Source organism: Schistocerca nitens, chromosome 11 (assembly GCF_023898315.1).
Source record: "Schistocerca nitens isolate TAMUIC-IGC-003100 chromosome 11, iqSchNite1.1, whole genome shotgun sequence".
Lineage (NCBI taxonomy): Eukaryota > Metazoa > Arthropoda > Insecta > Orthoptera > Acrididae > Schistocerca > Schistocerca nitens.
In genome coordinates, this window is record NC_064624.1 from 136,414,497 (window position 1) to 136,432,085 (window position 17,589).

Below are 17,589 nucleotides of genomic sequence, written 5' to 3' on the forward strand. Positions count from 1 at the left end.
GAAGAAAGATTAAGGAAAGGCAAACCTACGTTTCTAGCATTTGTAGACTTAGAGAAAGCTTTTGACAATGTTGACTGGAATACTCTCTTTCAAATTCTAAAGGTGGCAGGGGTAAAATACAGGGAGCGAAAGGCTATTTACAATTTGTACAGAAACCAGATGGCAGTTATAAGAGTCGAGGGACATGAAAGGGAAGCAGTGGTTGGGAAGGGAGTAAGACAGGGTTGTAGCCTCTCCCCGATGTTATTCAATCTGTATATTGAGCAAGCAGTAAAGGAAACAAATGAAAAATTCGGAGTAGGTATTAAAATCCATGGAGAAGAAATAAAAACTTTGAGGTTCGCCGATGACATTGTAATTCTGTCAGAGACAGCAAAGGACTTGCAAGAGCAGTTGAACGGAATGGATGGTGTGTTGAAGGGAGGATATAAGATGAACATCAACAAAAGCAAAACGAGGATAATGGAATGTAGTCGAATTAAGTCGGGTGATGCTGAGGGTATTAGATTAGGAAATGAGACACTTAAAGCAGTAAAGGAGTTTTGCTATTTGGGGAGCAAAATAACTGATGATGGTCGAAGTAGAGAGGATATAAAATGTAGACTGGCAATGGCAAGGAAAGCGTTTCTGAAGAAGGGAAATTTGTTAACATCGAGTATAGATTTAAGTGTCAGGAAGTCTTTTCTGAAAGTATTTGTATGGAGTGTAGCCCTGTATGGAAGTGAAACATGGACGGTAAATAGTTTGGACAAAAAGAGAATAGAAGCTTTCGAAATGTGGTGCTTCAGAAGAATGTTGAAGATTAGATGGGTAGATCACATAACTAATGAGGAGGTACTGAATAGGATTGGGGAGAAGAGGAGTTTGTGGCACAACTTGACCAGAAGAAGGGATCGGTTGGTAGGGCATGTTCTGAGGCATCAAGGGATCACAAATTTAGTATTGGAGGGCAGCGTGGAGGGTAAAAATCGTAGAGGGAGACCAAGAGATGAATACACTAAGCAGATTCAGAAGGATGTAGGTTGCAGTAGGTACTGGGAGATGAAGAAGCTGGCACAGGATAGAGTAGCGTGGAGAGCTGCATCAAACCAGTCTCAGGACTGAAGACCACAATAACAACAACAACAAATTCAGAGAAACTGTATTCGAAGAACCCTGAGCGACCATTATGCTTTCAACATCACATGTTTTGCATTCATGATGGGAGGGCCTCCTCAAGATATGCAGTCACTGTAAAGAAACTCCAAATAAACGGACACAAAGTAGATACAAAGATGCTGAATAAAATGAGTTTGGCTGTCACGAAGACAATACGTGAAGCCTTCAACGTCTATCGTAGCAGAATATTATGAGGTCTCTCACAAAAGTCAAAGAAGGCTGTCAGTGGCACCAAAGTTAGTGTCAGACACTCATGAATGACACAGTAACTAAAATTGGGGATAGCAAAACAAAAACAGACACACGATTTCCGCTTTCAAATGTTCCTTTACAAAAGAAAATGACAGGGGTGTTGCCCCGATTCAGTTCCCTACACTGCTAAAATGAGTGAAACAGATAGTATAAGTGGGATTGAGAAACAACTAAAATCGTTAAAATAGAACATAGCTCCATGACCCGAAAGAATCTCTTATCAGTTTCTATACCAAATTTGGGGCTGAGTTATCCCCTATTAACCATAATCTGCAATACTGTAAACCCCTCTAACAAAAAGTTCATAGAACTACCGTCCAATAACACTGAAATTTGGTTGCTGTAAAGTCCTGTAACACATATTCTCAGCACAAACATAATGAGGGCTCTCTAACAGAATGACCTCCTCCATGCCAACCAGCGCGGATTTCGAAAAAAGAAAAAAAATCTGTCATGTAAAACCCAACTCATGCTTTTCTCATATGACATCTTGAAAGTCAGTCAGCTAGGTGCAGTATCTCTCGATTTCTAAAACGCATTCGACTCACTACCACTACCTTACTACAAGTACGATCGTATGCGGTATCAAACGAAATTTCTGACTGGACCGAGGATTTATTGCTGGGGAGGACGCAGCACGTTATCTTGCATTGAGTGTAACCGACATAAGTAGAAGAAACTTCAGGTGTGCTCCAGGGAAGTGTGTTGGAACCCTTGCTGTTGTCGTCGTGTATTGATGACCTTGCACACAATATTAATAGTACCCTCACATATTTGGTAGATAATGCAGTTATCTATAATGTAGTACCGTCTGAAAAAAAAAAGTTGCAGGACAATCGAGGATAAGATTTCAAAATGGTGCAAATGTGGCAACTTGCTTCAAATTCTCAGAAATGTAAAACTGACCATTTCACAAAACAAAATAAAAAAAGGAGTCTCGTATGATTACAGTCTCAATGAGTCACAGTTGGAATTCGTCGACATACATGGCAGAGTACCATAATGTTGCTGAAAGACTTGAATTGACAAACGCTTGAAGACAGATTCAGCCTTTAGTGTGTAGGAATTTACCACAGCCCCGGACGTTTCGACCCCTTAGGGTTTGCGAAGACAAGATTTGATTAATTACAGTGGGCGCAGAGGCATTTAAGCAATCATTTTTCCTGCGCTCCTTACATGAATGGTACGGGGAAAAGTCCTAGCTACTGGTGCACAGGGAAGTACCCTCTGCCATGTACTTCACTGTGGTTTGCAGAGTATCGAAGTAGATGCAGATGTACGGACAATGAGAGGAAGATAAGAAATATTAGCGAATATTAGCGCGCTTACACTGGCACAAAGACATTTCTCATTCCCCCTCTCGCCAGTCAGCCCCCCCCCCCCCTCTTCCAGCCTTTCGCGAATGGATACAAGGCTAAGCAGTACTCTAGATGCATGGCACAGTATCCTGCAGAGTATTTATGCAGATGTAGAATGCGTCACTTCCCTTGGATCGACAGCATGGCTGACAAATCTTCAGCTTACCCTAGTGAACAAAATTATTAGCGCGTGCGGAATTTTCTGTTCAATGATAGTGCATAATCTGTATCACCATGAAAATTGACGATATTTTTTTATTACATCTACTCTGATGGCTCCAGTTATATTTTCTGTTGATGCATACTGTACAGTATAAAATGATCAATTTATAGACAGAACAAAGAAGCTAAAATGAGATCTGTACAGTAAAAATTATTGGTTGCTACTATTGCAGAACTTCGACGAGTGATCTAGACACAAAGGGATCCGCAAATGTAGGTTGCCAGGGAGGGGGAAGGAGGGAAAGAGTGGGAACTGATGGTGTAGACTTCATATGTATTACATATTTCTTGCCCATTTCTAGCAATAGCTCTTTGTGATTATACTAAATCGCAGATGTAGCATTGCTGAGCGCTGTAGGAAATAACGGGAATTTTTAAAAAGTTTTTTTCTTCACTATGAGCAGCATTAATTTGGCATATTTTTTGATTGTTTTTGTTGCTGTTCAACAAGATTTTTTGTCATTCTGATTTTTTCCTATCTATATTTTTATTTTCATTGAAAACCTAATAACTTTTTGTACAGTAAAACATTTCTTGTGAAAAGCTCGTTCAAGACCCTGAATGTAATCATAAAAAAAACGTACTTTCAAATCGTTCAAATGGTGTCATTCGCATTCATATAACATTATAAAAATATGTGCTAATGAATATGCTTATCACTTTGGTGTCATCGTAATCTACCTTCATTGTGTAACCTATCTACAAACAGTGAGTGAATACCAGTCAGTCGCTTCAGATACAAGAGGTTTTGTGCAATTCCTGTCAAATATAGCTCTTGGGGCACTATACATCTCAAACTTGCAAAACCAATTATACACAAAATTGTGATTTTAGAATGTTTTCCCCCTCTTGGATAAATTTCTATATTATGGATACCATCAAGTCGTTAAGATTTGTTTCGTTTTACCAATAATTTGGATCCAAATTTCTAACACCGTCTGGGTGTGGTACTCCAGCAGTAGAAGGGTAACTATGTTGCGTCATTTCGGCCACCTTGAGATGTCTTGCAGAAATTGTGAGGAATCTGAACTGGAAAACACAAGAATATCTTCTGACTAAAATATAGTTCGAGAAAATTTCGTGGCAGGAAAATCAAGCTTTAATTACAATGGGTGTGAGAGTACGAAATCAGATATCACCCGGTATTGATCCGTAACGAAAATATGAAAAAGAATAGACATCCCGGTTCCAAGTATACACGACGAAGTTGCAGAATATTCGTAACAGATGATCATTTACCTTCATGTTCTGAGTTTATATGACGTTGAATAAGAATCTTAGAACCCGATAACTAAAACAAATAACTTCTGCTTTAGTCATGTGTAAAATCTATTATGAACGCAAATATTCAATTATGGAGCTTTAGTTTCAGTTTTGCTTTATTTAAATTTGATTCTTCAGCTAAAATTATTTTGGGTTGAATTTTTCTTGGGCAACATTCACAGAACAAAGGCGTGTTGCATATGGCGTAGCTGTTAGTTATTAACCTGTCGTGCCTTTATTGTGCTCGTTGCAAGCATACTCTGTGTGAGCAATAATTACTTTAGCTAACTGTAAAAACAACTCCACCGTCTACAGGACTAACGATACTCACCTTGCATTTTGCAGCGAACTATAAAACGCACTCGATAATTAACGGGATTCATTGATTATTCAGCGCGGCTGGATATACCTGTCATGATGGATTGACCCCAGGTAACAGACATATGCGCAAACTTGTCATGCGCACAAGGTGCTCTAGAAACAAAAATAAACTGCCACAGGCGAAAACTTAACGCAATATTCAGTCCCTACCTTTCAACGAAATACTCGAGATGCGTGCAATTTCTTCACTATCGTTACAATTAATATTCTCGCTTTTGAATCGATCTTCAACACGCGAATTCGCATGCTGCAACTACACTCGTTAATGTTTTCATAACTTCTATAATACAAGATACAGCACACTTCTCGCAAAGACTTTCGACCTCGGTTTCCAAAGCACAGGAAGATGTAGTGTTTTACAATAAACACTCTTCACATTCGCAATGAAATATTTTTGCCCTACATAAGACATTAAAAAATGCCGCGTATCTACATCTCTAAAAATTTCTAAATTTTTGGACGCGTAACCTCTCGTAGTCATTGCTTATTTTTTAAAACAATTGCACTGTTCAATGTATAGAACTTAAAACTTTTTTCCTGTACCTGTATGGAAACGTGCCGTGTGATGGACTAGCTAAACAAAATTCGAACTCAAGTGGGAACATAATTCGCTGTTTCATTTAAGTATCAATTGGCGTACTCGATGCGCACGAAATTTCCATTTGGATACCGTATCACAGCATTCTCAGTGCTCTGTTGTTTTTTGTGTACAACGCATTTTTAAGTGGACTCCTTTTTTCCTCCGACTATGAAGGAAGCTCATCATGGTACAGTTTCAGTGCAACTGAAAATATGTCGACCATATTACCTTCGATCGCGTACGGTATTTTGTGAATATGAGAGGAACAAGCAATAGTTCCACAGATGGCGATTTTTCAACATAAAAACGTAATAATTAAATAGCAGCAGTTCACAAGAAAAATGCCTCCGATATGCTGCAGATTAATATTTGTTTTACTTACACAAAAATAAAATAAAATGTTGATGTGCCGTAAGCAAAAGGCAATTCCCTTGTGAACTACTGCAATTTACATACAGTCGATGCGAAAAAGTCACCACAAGAAACGTGTAACGTAATCTGTGTTTTAAGCCCATTGCGGCTTTGTTGTTATATTTTTATATTCTTTATATTTCACAGAAAGTAATGCGGACAGGAAAACAGACTCGCAGGAATCCGACACAAACCAACACAAAAAAGTTTCAGTATTTGTTCACATTTCGTGAAATAATCCACCTTCCACTTCGACCAGTTTTAATCTACATCGGATAATAGAAAAATGTTAAAACAATCGAACACGAAAATAAATAACACTAGCAAAAAACCATGTAAACTGAATTTATGTTGAACTGTGTAAATACATTCGCTATAGAACTGAGGAAAGTTTCCACCCACGAACATGGATCTCATACTTAGAATTATCCCACCTTTTGCCAGATTGCATCCCTTCGTTGTACTTTCACTTTCCGTTGTAACCCGAGAACTCATCCTGGAATACTCAATAGGAGTACGTTCAAAAAAGGAATACCTCCGAGTGATAATATTTATTTATAAACTGGTGTATCATCTGAACACTATATGCACGTTCATTTTCTCTTGTTTCCAGTCGAACATGCACTTAACGAAATACTGCTTTTCAGCTTAAATACGTAGACACCACGTATTTCACCAACGGCATAAAACAGAGTGATACGAAAATCACTAAAAAATGACAACACATGTTCCGATTAAAGCATGCAGCAGCGATAGAAATACGAAATTCACGAAACATGCTTCAATCCTAGCGTCGCTGTTTACGATTTCAACTGTCAGCGAAGATAAGCGAGAGATGGGAAATGCAACAGTCGTATCCCCTGCGTCGCTCGTAAAGATATCACACTCTACCACCCAGCGAACGATCGTTATTGCCAAGGCTGGAACTGAGCGCCTCGTCTGGCAGCTTCCCCCACTATAGCCTGTATCATGCCGCGCATGCGCAGTCCGAGTGACGCGCTGATGTCATTAACGGTTGCAAGGTCATCGGCGTGTAATCGGGAAGTTAGATGGGGCAGAGGGGGAGGGAGGGGCTGTGTACTAGTTTGTTGTTCTCCGATGGCCTGTATCCGCACTGATTATTATGCGTAATGGACGGCAACACGGTTCAAATAAGGTGCAATCCGCAATTTCTAAGCATTATTACTGAAAGAATTAATTTTAAATTATAGGGAAATCAATAGAATGAGCCATGTAAAGAGCTTTGTGTTTCGCTCACAGCGTTTTTCGTTCTATTGGACAACAATGTGTTTGAAAATATAGTTTTACTGTATTCAAGAGTTTTCTTATATAATTGTACTCATGACTGTGCCGCACTTGAACTACTATACACACGAGTCATATTTTACGGCAACGTGTGGTCGCAATAGCGTTGCCGTCAACATTGCTGCAATGCGAGACATTATTTCCGTATGGCCAGACGCTACAGAGCAAGCTGTGGCAGATAGCTGCCGACGTGTCGCCGAGCTGTTGTCAAGTCATCACGTTATCTGAGCGATGAACCACTATTTCGCTTCAGTTCGAATGTTGGCGGGCGTGCGTAGCGAAACTCGATTTGTTTGCTGTCTGGCGAAATGTAGACTTAAAGAAACGAGAGAACGATGACTTTCATAAAAATTGCGTATGTGTACGTACAGATGCGAAAAAACCGACCACTTAAAACCGATACCGGCATTCAAGTTCTGAATAACTGGTATTTTTAGGTATTTGTTTGGTCTCGGATTGAACAGTTTTTTTTAAATTTCTTACTAATAACCATGTAAAAAAATGTATAAATCTTCCACAGCAGCAGTACTAAAGCTCCTTGTTTTCGAACAAAGCTTTTTTTTAATGAGTAAGGCTAATTCGTAAAATTTCCATTCATGTGAAATGTTGGCTTATTATAGAAAATGGGAAAAGCGATCAGTGCCGTTTTCATAGCAACGCAGACAGAAACGAGTAACAAACATATAACCGTTGCCGTGTCGCGTAGCCTGTTACACGATGCGCCTGTATGTTGTAGCGTTGCTCTTGGGGGACGAAAATAAAAAGAATTGTTACTTTTTTTTGTCGAAAAAGTAAATATTTTTGGTGGGCCACTTGGCAACAGAATCAGGGATTGATTACGCTATTATAATAACATACGTTGACCATTAAATACCTGAATAAGAGCAGCATATTGATATATATATTTGAGATCGCTCGGAAGAAACATTATCATTTCTGTGCATTTTTATAGTCGCGATGTAGTCATACCCGGATCAGAAGATTTATAGACTTTAAAAGAAATGCAACACTACACAATTAAAAAAAAGTTGGTTCAGAAATAATAGGAAAACGATAATGTTCCTTCTGCCTCATGCTGCGTTCGGCCCATCAGCGTGATCGTAATTTCTGATGATGAAGTAACACAAAATAATTAAGTCAAGTAAATAAGGAGATGGAATCATCAAGGTTAATTTACGAAAATAAGCACACTTATCTTTAACACACTTTTTTTTTAATGCTACGTACCTTTCCATATTAAATTACAATAGATGACCATTGTGGTTAAATACTTTATACATAACAGTCAAAATGTCCTCTTGATGCTGTCTGTTCGATATCAGTTACAAGAAACTACATGTTTTCTGATTGGAAAAAAATAACAATTAGCATATTCACTCAATATTTTCACATAAAACATAAAATACAGTTGTGGAACGCAGCAAGTCCGTGTCCGCCTTTCATAGAATATAAACAGTAAAAGGTGAGGCGCCAAAAGCCTCATTTGTCTTGAAACAAAAGAATTCTTTTTTATACCATTAATCGATACATGTACATAGAGATTTACTGGCACCGCGCAAGAACGGCAAAGATAAAGAATAATAGATTCTGTCGCTGCTATGCGATGGTTCATTTCTTTTACCTTACAATTGTTCGATAACTTTAGGCCATCAGGCGTTTACTATTGAGCGTATATTAATGTTTGTGAGGCGAAAATTACTAATATTACAATGTGCAGTGTGCAAACTTGTCTCCACCTGATCTACAAGCTAGTTTCTCGCTGTTGTTGACGAACATCTGTCATCCTGCAGAATGGTACCAAGTTTCGAAGAATTTTACGATGTGCAGCAGCAACGAAATAGAATGCTCCATTTGCTTGAAAAGATTAAGGATCTGTCTGCCACTTCAATGAAATAGTGAAAGAGAAGGGAAATCTATTAACAGTAAAAGTTAAAATCTTAAGAATTCATTCATAGTTTATAATAAAAATAGGAAGTAGCTGATATTCTGCCTGTGTCTATATAACATGCCTTTATCTACTTGTCGCTCTTGAAAACGGACAAATTAACACGAGTTCTTCAAACTCAGTTTTCGCCCTTCCATATTGGCGAGATAGTGAGTGGTAGATGCCCGGTTACAACATGATTTTTGGACAGAGTTTCAAAATATTAAAATCAGTGGGAGAGTACTGGTGATTTTTTTGTGGTATTCGACAATTATCACTTTTCGAGAAAAGAAGAGAGTGGAGGTCAGATTAAATTTTGTTTTATTTGCCTATGTAATTTAATACTTTGAATCTATGTTTCTTGAAACTGAATCAAAATTTGTCAATCTTTGTTTGACATCTACGTTTATTACAGGAAATACACTGCTGGCTACCGTAAATGCAGCACCCTGAAGGAAGCATCCGAATCGAGTGAAATTTACACCATGAGTTTGCAGCGATGAGATATGCAACTGATTAGAATTTCAGCGCAGACGCACATCACGCGCGCCTGTGGCGCCACCTCATAGCGCCATTTAAGGCTTGGCGATTTCGACGAGTGTACGTTCGGCACGTGTGTTTACCTTGTGGTTGTTTCACAAGACGATCAGTTATGCCTCGTAGACAACAGCGAACATCTTTTGATCAAGTATCCGAGTTCGACAGAGGAAGGATAGTGGCTTACCGAGATTGTGGATTATCATACAGAGAAATCGCTAGTCGTGTTGGACGAAACCAAACAACTGTAATACGGATATGTGACAGTTGCATGCAGGAGGGTACGACGGACCGACGTGGTCGATCGCATTCACCTCGGTGCACCACTGCACGTGCTGATAGGCAAATTGTGAGCACGGCAGTGACGGATCGCTCAGTGACATCCCGAACCGTAGCACAGCACATTGCGTCTGTAACGCATCATCCAGTGTCTGCGCGTACCATTCGACGCCGTTTACAGCAGAGTGGTCTGTCCGCAAGACGTCCATTGCTTCGTCTACCATTGACGCAGAACCACAGACGTCTCCGTCGCCAATGGTGTGATGACAGACGGATGTGGACGGCAGAATGGAATGACGTTGTCTTTACTGACGAGGCACGCTTCTGTCTGCAGCACCACGATGGTCGGATTCGAGTGCGGAGACACCGTGGAGAGAGGATGCTGGACAGCTGCATTATGCACCGCCACACTGGTCTTGCACCGGGTATTATGGTATGGGGCGGTATTGGATATTACTCTCGCACGCCTCTAGTACGCATTGCCGGTACTTTAAATAGCCGGCGCTGCATATCCGAGGTGCTGGAGCCAGTTGTCCTTCCTTACCTTCAGGGCTCGGCCACAGCCATATTTCAACAGGATAATGCGCGACCACACGTGGCACGCATTGTCCAAAGGTTCTTCGTCAATAACCAGATTGAAGTGCTTCCCTGGCCGGCTCGCCCTCCGGATCTTTCGCCGATAGAAAACATGTGGTCCACGGTTGCTCAACGAGTGACCCAGATTACATCCCCAGCTGCCACACCAGATGATCTTTGGCAACGTGTGGAAGCTGCTTGGGCTGCTGTACCCCAGGAACACATCCAACGTCTCTTTGACTCAATGCCGAGACGTGTGGCAGCGGTGATCTCCAACAATGGCGGCTACTCTGGCTACTGATTCTGGCAGGAACCACATGTCACAGACGTCTGTAAACGTTATCATTTGATACTTGGTCAACATGTTATCTACAAAATAAATTTTGTTGTGCTACCTCTTGTCTTTCTTGGTGTTGCATTTAAGGTGGCCAGCAGTGTAATTATACACTCCTGGAAATGGAAAAAAGAACACATTGACACCGGTGTGTCAGACCCACCATACTTGCTCCGGACACTGCGAGAGGGCTGTACAAGCAATGATCACACGCACGGCACAGCGGACACACCAGGAACCGCGGTGTTGGCCGTCGAATGGCGCTAGCTGCGCAGCATTTGTGCACCGCCGCCGTCAGTGTCAGCCAGTTTGCCGTGGCATACGGAGCTCCATCGCAGTCTTTAACACTGGTAGCATGCCGCGACAGCGTGGACGTGAACCGTATGTGCAGCTGACGGACTTTGAGCGAGGGCGTATAGTGGGCATGCGGGAGGCCGGGTGGACGTACCGCCGAATTGCTCAACACGTGGGGCGTGAGGTCTCCACAGTACATCGATTTTGTCGCCAGTGGTCGGCGGAAGGTGCACGTGCCCGTCGACCTGGGACCGGACCGCAGCGACGCACGGATGCACGCCAAGACCGTAGGATCCTACGCAGTGCCGTAGGGGACCGCACCGCCACTTCCCAGCAAATTAGGGACACTGTTGATCCTGGGGTATCGGCGAGGACCATTCGCAACCGTCTCCATGAAGCTGGGCTACGGTCCCGCACACCGTTAGGCCGTCTTCCGCTCACGCCCCAACATCGTGCAGCCCGCCTCCAGTGGTGTCACGACAGGCGTGAATGGAGGGACGAATGGAGACGTGTCGTCTTCAGCGATGAGAGTCGCTTCTGCCTTGGTGCCAATGATGGTCGTATGCGTGTTTGGCGCCGTGCAGGTGAGCGCCACAATCAGGACTGCATACGACCGAGGCACACAGGGCCAACACCCGGCATCATGGTGTGGGGAGCGATCTCCTACACTGGCCGTACACCACTGGTGATCGTCGAGGGGACACTGAATAGTGCACGGTACATCCAAACCGTCATCGAACCCATCGTTCTACCATTCCTAGACCGGCAAGGGAACTTGCTGTTCCAACAGGATAATGCACGTCCGCATGTATCCCGTGCCACCCAACGTGCTCTAGAAGGTGTAAGTCAACTACCCTGGCCAGCAAGATCTCCGGATCTGTCCCCCATTGAGCATGTTTGGGACTGGATGAAGCGTCGTCTCACGCGGTCTGCACGTCCGGCACGAACGCTGGTCCAACTGAGGCGCCAGGTGGAAATGGCATGGCAAGCCGTTCCACAGGACTACATCCAGCATCTCTACGATCGTCTCCATGGGAGAATAGCAGCCTGCATTGCTGCGAAAGGTGGATATACACTGTACTAGTGCCGACATTGTGCATGCTCTGTTGCCTGTGTCTATGTGCCTGTGGTTCTGTCAGTGTGATCATGTGATGTATCTGACCCCAGGAATGTGTCAATAAAGTTTCCCCTTCCTGGGACAATGAATTCACGGTGTTCTTATTTCAATTTCCAGGAGTGTATGATTAACACTGCTGTGTTGGCAGAAGAGCCAACACCGTGTTGCTAGAGGAGGCCGAAATGCACGCGTTTAAATACACGCAGACTGGCGTGAGGTCTGGAACAGGACAATGTCTTGAGAATTGCAATAAAGTACGAAAATCTTGTAATACTTAACTTTAATCCATATTTGGTGTACATCGCTCTTGACGGTACATGCTTCACATAATAAATATCAATTGAATACGGCGCCTTGCTAGGTCGTTGCAAATGACGTAGCTGAAGGCTATGCTATCGTGTCGGCAAATGCGAGCGTAATTTGTCAGTGAACCATTGCTATGAACGTCGGCTGTACAACTGGGGCGAGTGCTAGGAAGTCTCTCTAGAGCTGCCGTGTGGTGGCGCTCGGTCTGCAATCACTGACAGGTACACGCGGGTCCGACGTATACTAATGGACCGCGGCCGATTTAAAGGCTACCACCTAGCAAGTGTGGTGTCTGGCGGTGACACCACAAACACTGTAGAAGGCGACCGCGGTGTCAGTACCAGCCAGTTGGCCCGCCAGTACAGGGTAAGCCTGTAGAATATTCTCCATGGCAATTGCTGCTACACCTATCACTTTGAAAAGTCATTGCAAAAATAAAAACTACTTACGTGTTTGGGGTAAACCATTTTTATTTTTCGACATAGTCTCCTTTTAGACTTATACACTTCGTCCAACGCTGTTCTAATTTGTTGATCCCTTCCGAATATTAGGAATTGTCCAAGTCTACAAAATAGCTATTAGTTGCTGCAATCACCTCCTCGTTTGAATAAAATCTTTGTCCTGCCAGCCATTTCTTCAAATTGGGGAACAAATAGTAGTCCGAGGGAGCCAAGTCTGGAGAATAGGGGGCGGGGGGATGTGAAACGAGTTGGAATCCTATTTCCATTCGTTTTGCGACCACAACTGCTGAGGTGTGTGCTGGTGCATTGTCGTGATGGAAAAGGGCTTTTTTTGCCGTCCAATCGCCGGCCTTTTTCTTGCAGCTCGGTTTTCAGTCCATTAACGATGAATAATATGCACCTGTCATAGTTTTACCCTTTTCCAGGTAGTCGATGAGGGTTATCCCTTGCGAATCCCTAAAGACAGTCGCCATAACCTTTCCGGCCAAAGGACTGGTCTTTTTTGGTGCAGATTCTCCCTTGGTAGCCCATTGTTTGCACTGTTGTTTGGGTCTCAGGAGTATATTGATTGGCGAAACAATGGAGTGCTGTGTGCACAACGACCATATATGTTAAATTAAAAGTAAGGTCAGCGTTGGCCGTAATATTGAGTTATTGCAATCGCTTCTCAGTTTTGGTTATTGATAACTTGATACCAGCGTCTGAGTTTAATTTGTACACCACAGCACTGAAGATGATCACTATGTGATCGAAAATCGATTCTGCTGTCAATAAAACATCAATATTACGGCCAACGTTGACCTTCCTTTTAATTTTAATTTTAACTTAGGAGTATAGTTATGTATCCATGTTTCATCCACAATGACGAAACGACGCTTAAAGTCCTGTGGATTTTTCCTGAACAGCTGCAAACATTCCTGCAACACTTCACACGATTCCGTGTTTGGTCAAGCGTGAGCAATCGCGAAACCCATCTTGCCGATAGCTTTCTCATATCCAAATGTTTATGCAAAATATTATGTACCCGTTCATTCCAGATGCCCACAGCACTAGCAATATCACGACCTTAACTCTTCAGTCATCCATCACCATATCAGGGATTTTATCAATGATTTCTGGAGTCGTAACCTCCACAGGGCGTCCAGAGTATTCTGCATCACCTGTGCCCATATTACCACTGCTAAAATTTTGAAACCACTTATAAACTGTTCTAATTGAAGGTGAAGATTCACCGTAATGTTTATCAAGCTTCTCTTTAGTCTCGTGAGGCGTTTTGCATTTCATAATGTTTAATCACCACACGAATACGAGACTGGAATAGAAGGGAGAACCGATAGAGGTACTCAAGGTACCCTCCGCCACACACCGTCAGGTGGCTTGCGGAGTATGGATGTAGATGTAGATGTAGAAATTCTTCTTCGTCCATTTTTTGACAATCACTTGACTACCTTGATTTACACGAATGCCCAACACAAAGAAATAGACCAATATTGCTGAAACTTGGTGTGTGTTCTTTTCAAAGATGCTACTAACATGACCTCGATACGCGCTGGTGATTCCATCTCTCGGACTTTGCAGGGACTTTTCAAACGCCCCTTGTACAGCATGTGCATGGCTTCCTAGCGACAGACTTTCCACATCGGGATCAATTTTGTCGCTGGTTTCCCCACCAGGCAACCACAATTCCGGGATTTGTGTCATCCATCCTATTCACAGATGAGGCCACCTGCACGCAGAATGGTATCTTCAACTTTCATGACAGTTATCTGTGAGACAGTATGTAGAACCACTATGGTACGGTGACAGCGAGTCATCAGAATCGTTGCAGCCAAAATGTGTGGGCTGGGATAACTGGCGACCGTATTTTGGGACCAGTCTTCTTTCCTTGTCGCCTAACATGCCGGAACTATAGGCGTTCCTTGCGGGTGTCTATGCCTCTCCTGCTGGAAGAAGTTCCATTGATGATTGGAAGTGTTGTGTGGCTGCTACATGATGGTGCTCCAGGCCAGTTCTCCGTTAACGTCCGGACGAATCTCAGTCGTGTCTTCCCTGGTTGACGGATCGGACGAGACGGTCCAGTTGCATGGCCTGGTCGTTCACCTGATTTCAACCAGTGCGATTTCTGGTTACGGGGCCATCTCAAAAGAGCCCATTCCAGATGTGTAGACACAGAAGCAGCGTATTTATGCTGCCTTTGGCACTATTCTATTGCAGCCTGACCGATGTGAGTGTGTGAGACAGAACATGTTACGGCGCGTAAAAGAAAATGGTTCAAATGGTTCTAAAATGGTTCAAATGGCTCTGAGCACTATGGGACTTAACTTCTGAGGTAATCAGTTCCCTAGAACTTAGAACTACTTAAACCTAACTAAGGACATCACACATCCATGTCCGAGGCAGGATTCGAACCTGCGACCGAAGCAGCAGCGCAGTTCCGGACTGAAGCGCCTAGAACTGCTCGGTCACAGCGGCCGGCTACGGCGCGTACACGCATGCCTTGATGCACATAGGAACCATTTTCAACACATGCTGTACCTGTGGCTGCGTGGTACAGCGCGTATTAGACCACAGTCTCTGTAAAAATGAACGATTGAATGAATGGTCTCTAGCATTTCCGGGCTTAAGTTCATTAGATCTTTTTTGTTACGTATCCTCTCATCATCAGTCGCTAGTGTGTATAAGGTAATACAAAGTATACCGATATTACTATTTGACAGGACATTCTCCTACTGTTAATATACAGTATATCGATATTACAATTTGACAGGACATTCTGCTACTCTCCTATAATAATACGATCTGCAACAGTCAGGCAGGTGAAAGAGAATACAAATGTCTTAAAAAAGAGATCGACAAGAAGTGCAAAATGGCTAGGCAGGAATGACTAGAGGACATATGTAAGGATGTAGAAGCATGTAGCCGGCAGCTGTGACACAGCGGTTCTAGGCGCTTCAGTTCGGAACCGCGCTACTGCTACGGACGCAGGTTCAAATCCTGCCTCGGGCATGGATGTGTGTGATGTCCTTAGGTTAGTTACGTTTAAGTAGTTCTACGTCTAGGGGACTGATGACCTCGGATGTTAAGTCCAATAGTGCTTAGAGCCATTTGAACCATTTAGAAGCATATGAAGGGCTTATTTCAATAGTGGTACAGGTCCATTACCTACACTTTTCTGTCTATAATGCTTCTGAAATTAAAGGTCCAAACAAACAGAAAGAAAGGTTCATCTCTAGCAAGAAGCCATATGCTTGAATATTTCTGGTACCTCAACTGCGCCGGCCGGAGTGACCGAGCAGTTCTAGGCGCTACAGTGTGGAACTGCGCGACCGCTACGGTCGCAGGTTCGAATCCTGCCTCGGGCATGGATGTGTGTGATGTCCTTAGGTTAGTTAGGTTTCTGTAGTTCTAAGTTCTAGGGGACTGATGACCTCAGAAGTTAAGTCCCATAGTGCTCAGAGCCATTTGAACCATTTATCTCAACTGCAGATTTTTCAGCGCTCATTTAACTTTAGGACTCTGCATTTCAGAATGAACAAAAATGGACTTGTACCACTACTGAAATAAGCCCTTCATATATTCCTAGTGCTAATACAGATACTGAATACAGGAAAATTAAAGAGACCTTTGGAGAAAAGAGATCACTAGTATGAATATCAAGAGCTCAGATGGAAAACGAGACCTAAGCAAAGAATGGAAAGTAGAAAGATGGAGAAAGTATATAGAGGGTTTATACAAGGGAGATGTACTTGACGGCAATATTATTGAGATGGAGAGGATGTAGAGGAAGATGAGAAGGGAGATATGATACTGCCTGAAGAATCTGACAAAGCATTGAAAGACTTAAGTCGAAGCAAGTCTCTGGGAGTAATCACCTAACTATCAGTTAAATATGTCACGGCAGCAAAATACTATCGCGAATCCTTCACAGAAGAATGGAAAAACTGGTAGAAGCTGACCTCGGGGAAGATCAGTTTGGATTCCTGAGAAAGGCAATACTGACCCTGCGACTTCTCATAGATGAGAGGTTAAGGAAAAGCAAACCTACGTTAATAGCATTTGTAGACTTAGAGAAAGCTTTCGACAATGTTGACTGGACTATTCTCTTTCAATTTCGAAAGGTGATAGGGGTAAAATACAGGGAGCGAAAGGCTTTTTTCTGCCTGTGTGGCCGTGCGGTTCTAGGCGCTTCAGTCTGGAACCGCGTGACCGCTACGGTCGCAGGTTCGAATCCTGCCTCGGGCATGGATGTGTGTGATGTCCTTAGGTTAGTTAGGTTTAAGAAGTTCGAAGTCTAGGGGACTGATGACCTCAGATGTTAAGTCCCATAGTGCTCAGAGCCATTTGAACCATTTTTATTTCCGTAAGTTAAACGTTAGGATGGTTGTTGGTCCTTGGATGTAAAACTTGACGAATGACTAGGATTATGAGACGAGATATCATTAATATCTAGCTCGCTACACCAGTACAGCCAACGTTTTGTAATACTGCATATTACGCTTCCTATCTTGATATCGTTTCGATATCTGGACTGGATTAAGCAAAAGTCAGAAAACATACGTGCTTATTTTGTGTAAATACCTGACATTATCCACATAAACGAATTTTCTTTCGTACAAAAGCTTACTAAAGTATTTCACACATATTTTTGTGGAATCGTTAGAAAACTAATGCTGCGTTCGAAATTATTATTTTGTCTTACACTTCTGTGGGAGCTGCGAGCTACAAGAATTCACAGTATAAAAAAACAAAAAAACAAGTTCAACTTTTGTAGTCCTGTCTTCCTCAGTTGCGTGTAATATTACGGTATATTGATAATTTTTATTTATGGACC